Source organism: Eleutherodactylus coqui, chromosome 4 (assembly GCF_035609145.1).
Source record: "Eleutherodactylus coqui strain aEleCoq1 chromosome 4, aEleCoq1.hap1, whole genome shotgun sequence".
Lineage (NCBI taxonomy): Eukaryota > Metazoa > Chordata > Amphibia > Anura > Eleutherodactylidae > Eleutherodactylus > Eleutherodactylus coqui.
This window is the reverse complement of record NC_089840.1, coordinates 146,054,460-146,065,840: the sequence shown is the minus strand read 5'-3', so window position 1 is coordinate 146,065,840 and position 11,381 is coordinate 146,054,460. Positions and strand designations below refer to the sequence as shown.

Sequence of the window (11,381 nt, the reverse complement as noted above, 5' to 3'; positions counted from 1 at the left end):
AACGCTGCGGAACCGTCAAAAGATTGGACATGCTGCATATTTCAAAACCGCGACGCAGTTGCATATCCGCACTGCGGCTCTGCGGAAAATTTTACGCCCTGTGAGAACGGGATTTTGGCCAAACACATTCGCACTGCATTGCACTGCAACCGCGACGGAATGGCCGCAATGCGGATATGCAACGGCCAACCGCGGGAAATAAGCAACAAATCCGCCCCGTGTGACCCTAGGCTAACTGTGCTGAAAATGCAATCATACACTGTAAAAAATGCAGCTGAAACTGAGTTAAAGGGGTTGTCCCGTGCCGAAACGGGTTTTTTTTTTTTTTCAATAGCCCCCCCGTTCGGCGCAAGACAAACCCGATGCAGGGGTTTAAAAAAAAAACCGCATAGTACTTACCCGAATCCCCGCGCTCCGGTGACTTCTTACTTACCTTGCGAAGATGGCCGCCGGGATCTTCACCCACGGTGGACCGCAGGTCTTCTCCCATGGTGCACCGTGGGCTCTGTGCGTTCCATTGCCGATTCCAGCCTCCTGATTGGCTGGAATCGGCACACGTGATGGGGTGGAGCTACGAGGAGCAGCTCTCCAGCACGAGCGGCCCCATTCAGAAGGGAGAAGACGCTGAAATTAGACGGCACCATGGAGACGGGGACGCCAGCAACGGAGCAGGTAAGGGAATAACTTCTGTATGGCTCATATTTAATGCACAATGTATATTACAAAGTGCATTAATATGGCCATACAGAAGTGTATACCCCCACTTGCTTTCGCGGGACAACCCCTTTAAGTGCATATGTGAGAGTGGCCTAGGATTTTATCACTGAAATATGTTGAACATGATCAGCTTTATGGCATTGAAAAGAATTAGAATTAGGGCGCCCACCCACTGGCGTTTTTTTACCGCGAATCGCGGTAAATTGCGATTTTGCGCGATCGCGATTTTAACATTACAAGTCCCATAGACCCCTGCAGAAAAAAAAAGCTGCGAATTTCGCAGGGAAAAAAAAACGCCAGTGGGTGGGCGCCCTTAAGGTGCCCATTCAAGACATCATGCATAAGTAATTGGAGAAAGGATGTGGTGTTTAAGGCCTTAGTCAGACGGGCGTTTTTTGCCGCGATTTGCGGATCGCATGACGGATGCGCATCCGCAAATCGCGTGACCGGTGCGCGCAAGTCACCCGCAAATCGCCCGAAAATCTGCTCCTAGCCGCGTTTCATTAGAAACGGGCCGGAGCTGTCCAGCGCATTGCATTCAATGGAGACGGCAATACAGCCGTCTCCATTGAAAGCAATGCGCTGCGGGCAAGCCCGGGATGAATTGTCGGTAAGGGCTTAAATATATAAGCCCTTACCTGCAATCCATCCTAAAATGTGTTAAAATAAAAAAAAATTGCATTCTCACCTTCTGCCTGCAGCTCCGGGCAGCCGTCCTGCAGTGGGTGTGAAGGGGGTGTGAGTCAGACCTGCCCCCTGATTGGCTCAGCGCTGAGCCAATCAGAGGCATGCCTCACTCACACCCATTCATGAATTCATGAATGGATGTGAGTCAGACCTGCCCCTGATTGGCTCAGCGCTGAGAGGCAGCAGTCACTCACCCATTCATGAATTCATGAATGGGTGTGTGAGTGAAACCGGCCTCTGATTGGTCAGGCTGTGACCAATCAGAGCAGATCATTCAGCAGGCGGGGATTTTAAAGCCCCGCCGGCTGAATAGTGCCGAGAAGCAGTTCAGGAGAACTGACAGCGGCCGCGGCTGGACTCCGGCTGCAGCGGAAAGGTGAGTATACAATTTTTTTTTTATTTTAACACATTTTAGCATGAATTGCAGGGAAGGGTTTATATATTTAACCCCTTCCCGACAATTAACCCCGCGCACGCCGGCAGCCCATTGCTTTCAATGGAGCGGCTGTATTGCCGCTCCATTGAATTCCATGGGCAAACATCGTTCTTCTCTGCCACAGCTGTTACAGCTGTGGCAGAGAAGAATGATTTGTCTTCTATATGTTCTCAATGGGGTCGGCGCTGCTGCCGCTGGCCCCATTGAGCGCATATACAGAAGAGAACAGGAATCGCAGATCGCAGATAGGTGCGATCTGCGATTTTTTTGTTCTATAATTTTTCGGACGAGCGCATAAAAAGCGCTCATGTGTCCGATACCATTGCGAAGCAATGGTTTTAAAAAATCGCCGGACGCATGCGCATGCGCAAATCGCGGCAAAAAACGCCCGTCTGACTAAGCCCTAACTTTGTAAGCTGGCAGTTTTCTACACGTATTAGTTTAAAAAGTGCCAAGAAAAAAAAACAGATGGAGTGACGCTTTGTTTTTCAGAACCTGAAAGTACTGTCTACTCATACCCACTTTAATTTTAGCAACAATCTTTAACCTTTCTCTTTCTTCTGGTATTTTTCCCTTCTCTTTAAAACATGCAGTTATTTTCCCATAAAAAAGCCAACTATCGCCACGTCTCCAGTCAATCCTTCAGTTCCAAACTGCTGGAATGCATGCTGTATTCTTGTCTAATCACCCACCTCTCTGCAAACTCTCTTCTTGGCCCCTTACAATCTGGTTTTCGTATATTGTTTAGAAACTGTCCTTACAAAAGTGTCAAATGACGTCCTGATGGCTAAATCTAATGGCAACTATTCTCTACTGATCCTTGCGGTTCTCTCTGCAGCATTTGACACCATAAGGTTGGGTTCACACAGGGCTTATATACCACGGATTTATAGCGTTTTTTCCGTTGCGGATTTGCCGAAACCTAGCCGCAACTGCGGCAAATCCGCACCTCATGTCTTAATTGTGATGCGTTTTTTTACGCGTATTTTCCAGCGTTTTTACCGCAGGGAAAGTGCTGCGGTAAAAACCGCTGCGGAATTAGCATGATTGTCGCGTTTTTACGTGCGTATTTTCTTGTGGATTTCTTGTTGCAGATTAGACTTTGCAAAAAAAAACCTGTGATGTCATTGTCCCTGCCCACTTACAGGGAAGGAAGAGGAAACACCCTGTGGCCATTTTCTGCTGCTCTTTCACCATGGACAGTGAACGCAGACTACGGCTCCGTAAAGCCTTTAGGAGAAAATTACTATTGCTTGTAGTTCTCATGCAGACTGAGAAATCCAAAAAGGTGAGCAATCTGACATGTGATTATGTGTGTTTCACTGGCTTAACTTGAAATAGCACTTCCGAATGTTTTTTGTCACAGTGTGCACTTATGTGCGATTGTGGGCTAATCTCTTCTTGCCAATTTTTTTCTTGCAGACAGCACGTGCATCCCGGCGCTATTGGGTCCATCCCCTGCTGAGCGAAAGGGGTACTAAGGGGCACTTTACAAGTCTTTTCTAGGATTTGAAAAAGTAAGCCTAGTATGGCACGAAAGTAAGTTCGCAGCTGCACAAACGGTATTATTATAAAATCTCTCTCTCTCTCTCTCTCTCTCTCCAGCCATCCGGAGAAGTTCGTTCAGTTTTGCCGTCTGCCGATGGAGGCCTTCGAGCATCTTCTGGAGTTGGTGTTCTGGGAGCTGACATATCAAGACACCCAGATGCGCAAAGCGATCACTGCAGAAGAAAGGCTGCTCATCACCCTTCGGTATGTAATTTTTTTTTCAATCGATTTTTGTGCTGTTGCAGACTGGTGGAAATTCCGTGTTGGAATTTTCCATAGGAATTCCGCCATTGTAAGCTGGCATACCATGTCAGCGTGACGGCCTGCGCGGATCGCTGTTCGAGAATTCTCGCAGCGGGACAGAATCTGAGCCCCTGCAGAGTGTTCCACTGACTCACCGTTGTTGGCAGTTCTGACTCGTTCATGTGCGTCCTGGTGAGTCCGTGGAGTACTCTTCCGGTGCACGAGTCCGCTCCCGCTGTGAGATTTGGTTGTCGTTGAGTAAGAAACGGTTCAGTGCGGGGATCTGCGAGCCCCGTACAGAATTGGGACCTCCCGCTGCTTGTTAGCCAATCGCGATATTGCGCTGGCAAACCACGGCCGTCTGCATAGGACTGCGTATTTTTGTCTGCAATGCTATGCAAGCGCCAATGTGTGGAAAGTCTGCGGCGAATCCCGTTGCGGAATTTGCGCGCATGCAAAGTTGCTTGTTATCCACATGTATATGGGTCCCGACATTACCATTTCCCTCCGCTGCAACGATGTTGGGACAGACCGCACACCTCAGTGCAGGAGTGCATCTGTACCCAATCATCTGACACATTGGGTGCATATGCACTCCTGCACTGATCCTAATCAAGGTCGCCCGAGGAGAAGGCAGAACAGGTAACCCTTCCTGCCTTCTCCTTTACACATTACGAAGCGCCCAAATTGTGCAATGTAATGCATGGAGGTTGCGGCTTGCAATCAGGTGGCCGCCAGTGTTACCTCTTCCCCCGCGGTCTCATGAACGTGTAGCTGGGATCCTGCACCGTGGGCGTAGCTGTTTACCGGTTCGGTGTCTTTAGCGTTCTCTCTTCTCCCTCCTGGCGCGTAGATCTTGTTGCCGTTGGTTGCCAACTGACCCCAGCGGACACACGATCGCCGAGCTGGGAGGCAGAAGGGAGAATGCCAAAGACAACAAACAGGTAAGCAGCTAGCCCCACCGGTGCGTTGAGCACCTCCACCCTCCGGAACTTTGTCAGTTCAGGAGGATGCAGTTAAAAAAAAAATTTCTCTTTCTTTCTCCCCATCTACAATTATTTTGTAGATTGGGAGAATGGATGAGGAAAAATAGAGAGATTGTAAAGTGTTAATCCAACTTCCAAAATGCTTCCTCGGGATGGAATGCAGATCGTATTTGTGAGCCACAAAATCGGCCAAATTTTCCACTGTTATAAACTGCTTGTAGTGTGCACCAATTAAATACTGTGAATATTTAACTTATGTGATAATTTTGCTCTTGTGAGTGTACTAATATATATATTTTTTCTGTTTCTTTTCAGCTTTCTGGCCACAGGAGAGAGCTACGCATCCCTGCATCTCCAATTTCGGGTTGGTAAATCAACCATCACCAAAATTGTGAAGTGCACATGCAGCGCCATCTGGCAGAAGTTGCAGCCCATTGTGATGCCTTCACCATCCGAGGAGACTTGGCACCGTGTCGCAGCAGGCTTTCAAACTGTTGCCAAATTTCCTAACTGATTAGGCGTGGTTGATGGCAAGCATGTCCGTGTGCTTCAGCCAGCGCACTCAGGCTCCAAGTTTTACAACTACGAAAAATATTTTTCGGTTGTCCTGATGGCGGTGGCTGAGGCACATAGCAAATTTGCTTGCATCGACGTCGGCGCCTATGGTAGTACTGGAGATTCTCAGGTGCTGCGAACATCACAGATTGGGATGCAAATTCTCCGAGATGGTGTTACGCTCCCAGCCCCACAACCTTTGCCGGGAACTACACATCCAGTCCCCTTTGTGATGGTATCGGATGAGGCTTTCCCTCTAATGCCAAACCTGCTGCGCCCATACCCACGAAGAGGACTGAATGCCCCGAAAAGGATTTTTAATTATAGGCTGAGCCGGGCACGTCGAGTGGTTGAGTGTGCCTTGGGGATTATGGTTAGTCAGTGGAGAGTGTTAGGGACTACCCTGATGGTAGACCCTACCACAGTTGATGACCTTGTCAAGGCATGTTGTGTTCTTCACAACTATCTCCGGGAATATCGCCCCGAGGTAGATGTCGAAGAACTCAAACCTGCCTTTGACACGGCCATCAACTGGGGTGCTGGTCGCCCAGCTGCTACTGCGTTGCAGGTACTGGAACACTTCACTGACTATTTCCTTAGTCCCGAAGGCACCGTGCCATGGCAGTACTCCTGTGTCGGTGGTGTGCAGCCCTAACTGCAGCTTGATCCCCCGGCGACAAACTCCAGAAGAACGCCGAAGACCAGATTTCCAAATAAAAATGTTTTTTGTTGCATGATGTACTATGCAGATTTTACTGCAGATAGTAATCTAGTTTTTTCATGTTACTGTATTCTTTAAATAAACAAATTTTAAAAAAATTGAAATAATATTCTAATACGTTTATCACACATACTCACCTGTTAATTTGCAATAAAACTGTTTAAAAAAAACAATCCGGACTTGTTTTTATCTCCACACTGTTTATTGGTTAATTTTTCAATTCGAGGTACGCGCATAAATATTCAAGTATGCGAACAAGAAAGTTTGGAACACAAATGAAAATAATTTGGGTACACAGACAAACCCATCAGATAACACCACTACCTCTACATTTTCCCTGCCAAAAACTTTTCATTAATGTGTTTATGTACATGATCTTAGCCCTTTTTGCCACATCTCAGTTGTAGTTTCAGTTCTTTGACCGTCCACATTGAAAAGAAAATAACAAATTTAACAAAGGGTAATGAGTGCCGAATGTGGGGTGATTTTTTTTATAGTTATTCCAAAAAAGGGAAACGAGAAATCCCCGGTTTGGCAGACAGGATGCTGTATCTAAGCTTTATTGGTGTACATGGCCAATGTTCTTTGTTTTTAAAAAAACAACCTACCTAACAAACTGAGGGGAACAGAAGTGCTAAATGCAGTTGTTCACATTGCTTTATTTTTTTATTATTCAGGTACTGCGGACTATGATGTATCAATCACAATGGTAGGGTGCACTTCTCAGAATATGTACATGAACAGCAAAACAATCAAAGAATGATGTTGGCATGGAACTAGTGAAGTAGCCAACCCCAAACACGATGGTCTCTCAGCAAGCTAAAATACAAGGCGGAACACAGGGGCATAATGCACTGGTTCCCAACATTTTTTGGGGGTCTATTTTTTGAGGTACTACAAACTCTAATGTGGAGAAGTTGTACATATGCACAAAAAGAAAAAAAAATGTTGGCAAAAACTTGACGGGAAGGCAGCAAGCGTGAATGCGGCAGTGGAACTACCTGGCATAAGGCATTTGTCGACAGCCAAATTCTCGTGTGGTTTTGTACTATGTACTGCAATCTCAAATGCAGGGTGCACAACGTTGAACATGTGAATAATAAGCTAAACAACCGACGAATGATGTTTGCATGGAACGAGCGAAGTCACAAACCCCAAACTTCACTGACAGTCAGCAAGCTAAAATACAGATGGGACCATGGGCATAAGGGCAGATGGGACCAGGGCATAATGCACTGGTTCCCAGCAGAATTTTTTTCTTTACAATTTTTCATGTACCGCAAACTCTGTTGTAGGGTACATTACAGAGAACCAGTACACATATACACAAAAAAAAGGGTGTCATGGAACTAGCGAGGTAGCAACCCCCAACCTTGGCGGGCAGGCAGCAAGGGGAAATACTGAGGGGAACAGGCGTGCAAAATGCACTTGTTCCCATTTTCTTTTTAAATTATTCATGGAATGCGAACGCAAATGTAGGGTACATTATACAGAGAAAATGTACAAAGACACAAAATCAAAAACAGAGGATGTCAGGGAACTCGAGAAGTGTCAAATCCCAACCTTGGAGGACAGCCATCCAGTTAGCAGAGAATTTGTAATAAATAAAGCACCCAGAGGGCTTAATTAAAAAAATAAAAAAAAACCTTCCTGTACAGTTTCACCACGTTTGCTGTATTTCTCAATCCGTGCTGCAATTTTGGCTTTTTTGTAATTTAAGAGTGAAGTGCGTCAAAGCGCTGTTTGAAAGCAAGCAACTGTGAGTTGTATGTTTTGAAGCAGCTTTGAGGCACATCCCGCGCATGCGGACATGCGGACATAGTTGCTGGGTGCTGCCCTCAAGTAACAAAAAAAATTTCCTGGTTCAAACACGGCTGACATATCACGGAATTTTCCACGGTAACGTTGGAGTGGATAATCTGCCCAGTTGAAATCAGCCATGTGTGAACCAACCACAGTTATGAAACCGAAGGGAAGGAATGTGTAGGATTTTACCATCTAGCAGCAGAGCAGGGAGTACCGCTGCAGGTCCCTAGTACAAATTTTTCCCCAATCTTTCTCATGACCATTCAAAAAACTTTTTGGGACACCCGGCAATCCCATGCAGTGTCCCAGGAGCTTGAAGCTTTTTCTAAGATGTAAACTGCAGTTAGTACGTACACGACATTGTAGTGATCCATCTATAATAGTGGGATCACTGTAATGTCGTATAGCTCCTGAACAACCCTTCACCGCTTCCTGATTGCAAACTGCCTGGTGGTGAATACAATACTGAGGTAGCCTGTTGTGCTGTTTGGGGCAAAGGGCTGTTCATCAATGACATGAACGATGGTTGTGAAGGGGAACTGGCCGTCATGGTGTCCGTGTAGCCACTGTCGTGAGAGACATACTGAATGGGATAGCCGGGTGTCCTAGAAACCCTTTCTGGATGGTCAGGGAAAGATTGGGGTTGAGACCACATTCGTGTGGGTGGCTGCACAGCAAAGGCCGCATTTTTCATTGCCTTAATGATGTCGCAGGAGTCGGCAATAGGCCGTCGAGCCGCAAAGACCTCCAGAGCAGCATAAATTACAGGGGCAATTGCCCACTGACGCTCAGATGATAATTCACGAATGCGTGCCGCCACTGCAGCACCCATCGTATCCCACTGATCCTCGGTGTCAGCGTGATGCAACATTGCCAACTTCTTCGGCAGCATCCGGCTGATTTTTTTTCCGCCGCGGCCGAGCAGCGACGCTCCAACCAGACCGCTCAGAACTGGCCTCCCGGTTGTTCCCTGCTCTGCTACCAGTACTGCTGCTGCGTGATGCAGTTTGATCCGCCACTTCTGGGGTTACAGAAATGGGGTCCAAATCTGGCGTGCTAAGTTGGCTGTCGTCCAAGGTTGGGGTACCTTGTCGCAGTTCTGCATCTGTGGACACTTATGTCGCCTGCTCGAGCTCTGCTTGCGACGCCTGAGGGTTCACGGCTTGCGACGGCTGCACGTTCCCGCTGGATCTGTGGAAGACAAAACAAGAAATATTTAGAAACGGTCAACTATACATTTGAGTCACAGTACCAATGAAGCAGGTGTAAGAAGAATTAACCTTACGACCGCAATTCTCTACCGCTTCTTAGGAACGCCAATTCGTCGCAGTAGGCACATTTTTTCTTCGATGGGGAAGAGCCACTTTTCTCACAGTCTTTCTCGTATTTCTTAAAACGATCGCGGACAGAACGCCATCGATTTTTCACGTCATTCACTGCAATTCAAAAATGAGTTTAAATACAAGGTCGACAACTATTTTAAACTTCTTTTGCTGCAATAAAGAATCAAGTTTAATCGGGGACATCTACGGTACATGAGCAAATAATACACAAAACATTGTACATATGAATGTCTACTTACATATCTCACTTTGAAGGGCCGCTGTGGCATTGTCCCAATCTGGATACATCCCCGAACACACTGATAGCCAGGTGTCCGCCTTCACATCCCGGTCGCTGTAGCCCTCGTCGGATGTCCCAGATTTGGGGCTTGCTTTCAACCTACAAGAAAGAGAAAAAAGAACATGTAATATAGCATTACGTAATTAGCGTAAGGTAAAAGTAGCGGCTGCTGCCAATAAACTCACCAACATTATCATTCTTGAGACGTTTATCCCCATCCGCTGGTACCACGCCATTGCACGGATTAGTAGGTGTTGTCAATTCCGATTGCCTTCTTGTCTTTAGAAAGTGTATAGGCTGCATGACAAAAAAAAAGAAATTGAGCAGATCCACAGCATGCAAAAGGCGGGAGGATTGCAAAGTAGGATATTTAAAAAAAAAAAAAAAAAAAATAGGGAACCCCGCATAAGCTTAATACCGCCATGCAACAAAGGGAGAAATGCAAAATGGGAAAGGGAATGGAAAACGGGGGCCACGCCCTTGCAAGCGAGCGACAGGCGACAGTGAGAGCAATGCAAAAAAGAGGAAAATGCTATAATGGTGGCCGCGTGCAAGCAAAACCCGCGCGTAGCAGCAGGGGGAGCGATGCATCAATGGAAAATGCCCTAAAAAGGGGTCTACACACAAGAAGACGAGCGCCATGCGACAAGGTCGGGGCAATGCAAACGTAGAAAATGCAACAAAAAGGTGGGCCGCGCCCTTGACAAGCTGCACCATGCCGCTGGGGGAGCGATACAAAATCAGTAAATGCAAAAAAAGGGAGGCCGCACTGATGCAAAAGAGCGTCATGCAAAAAAAAGTAAGACTGCAATCAGGGAAAATGCCAAAAAAAGGGGGGGCCACGCCCTTGCAAAAGTGCGCCATGCAACAGGGCGAATGCAATGCAAAATATAAAAAATACAATATAAAGGTGGCCGCGTCCGTGCAAAGCCGCGCCTAGTAGCAGGGGAAGCGATACCCAGTAGGAAAATACCAAAAAAAGGGGACCGCACACATGCAATACAGTGCCATGCAACAAGAAGGGGCAATGCAAAATTTAAAAAAAGAACCAAAAAGTGGTCCGAAAAGATGCACAATCAAACCATGCAGCATAGGGGGGTGGGGACGGGTGGGGTAATGTGGGCAAACAATGGCGTTCGAAGATTTTTACCTTAGGCCAAAGGGAAAAGATGGCATTTGTGGTGGTTGTGCCGCTGGCGCAGATGCTGGTGGTTATGCCACCGCTGATGGCGGAGATTTTGCCGCCGCTTTCGGTGGTAGTTTTGTGGTGGTGGTGGTGGTTTTACCTGCGCTGGTGGTGGTAGTGCCGCCGCTGCAGCTGGTTCTGCCCCCGCTGCCGGTGGTGGTGTTGGTGGTGGTGCTGCCGCTGCCAGTGGGTCTGCCGGCGCAGGCGATGTAGTGGGTGCTTTTGCCTCACCTGGCGGGGGGTGGTGGTGTGGTGGTGGTGCCGCCGCTGCCGCTGGTTCTGCCCCTGCCATTGGTGGTGGTGCCACCGCTGGCGGTGCTGGCGGTGGTGGTGTTGGTGCCACCGCTGGTTCTGCCCCCACTGTTGGTGGTGGTGGTGCCTCCGCTGGTGCTGCTGCCACTGCCGGTGGAGGTGTTGTTGTTGCTGCCACTGGTTCTGCCCCAGCCGTTGGTGGTGGTGGTGCCTCTGCTGGCTGTTATGCCCGCGCTGCCGGTGGTGGTGATGCCCGTGCTGCCGGTGGAGGTGCTGCTCCCTGCTTCCTAGCAGCACGAGGTCCCGCTTCAAATGGCGTCAGTCACCTAAAATGGCCACTGTAGCACTTCCCCTGGAAGCAAACTTTATTGCATCTTTTCACACGCGAACATTCTGCTGCGGAACCGCTATAAAAAATTTTTTTTAAAAATCGCAACAAAAAAACCAATTGCGAATTTCAGAGCGGTTTTAGCTGCGTTCATGGGGGCCTATGGTAAAAAAAAAAGAGCTGCGGAAAGGTCGAGCTGCGTCTTCAAAATCAGTGCCGCTGTTGCTTATCTGCATTGCAGCACAGCGAAAAAAAATAAGCCCCGTGAGAACAACATTTTGGCCAAACACATT

The 11,381-nt window shown here is 47.7% G+C and overlaps 1 long non-coding RNA gene across 1 annotated transcript in view; it reads left to right on the top strand.

Moving 5' to 3' along the window:
• Positions 1 to 6,038, top strand: part of LOC136625774 (uncharacterized) — a 32,932-nt gene extending 26,894 nt beyond the window's left edge. Inside the window, exons 4-7 of the long non-coding RNA XR_010792579.1 lie at positions 2,988 to 3,128; positions 3,263 to 3,357; positions 3,446 to 3,592; positions 4,933 to 6,038. This is a non-coding gene — a long non-coding RNA (uncharacterized lncRNA). The remainder of the gene's footprint in view (positions 1 to 2,987; positions 3,129 to 3,262; positions 3,358 to 3,445; positions 3,593 to 4,932) is intronic.
• Positions 6,039 to 11,381: the final 5,343 nt, after the last annotated feature.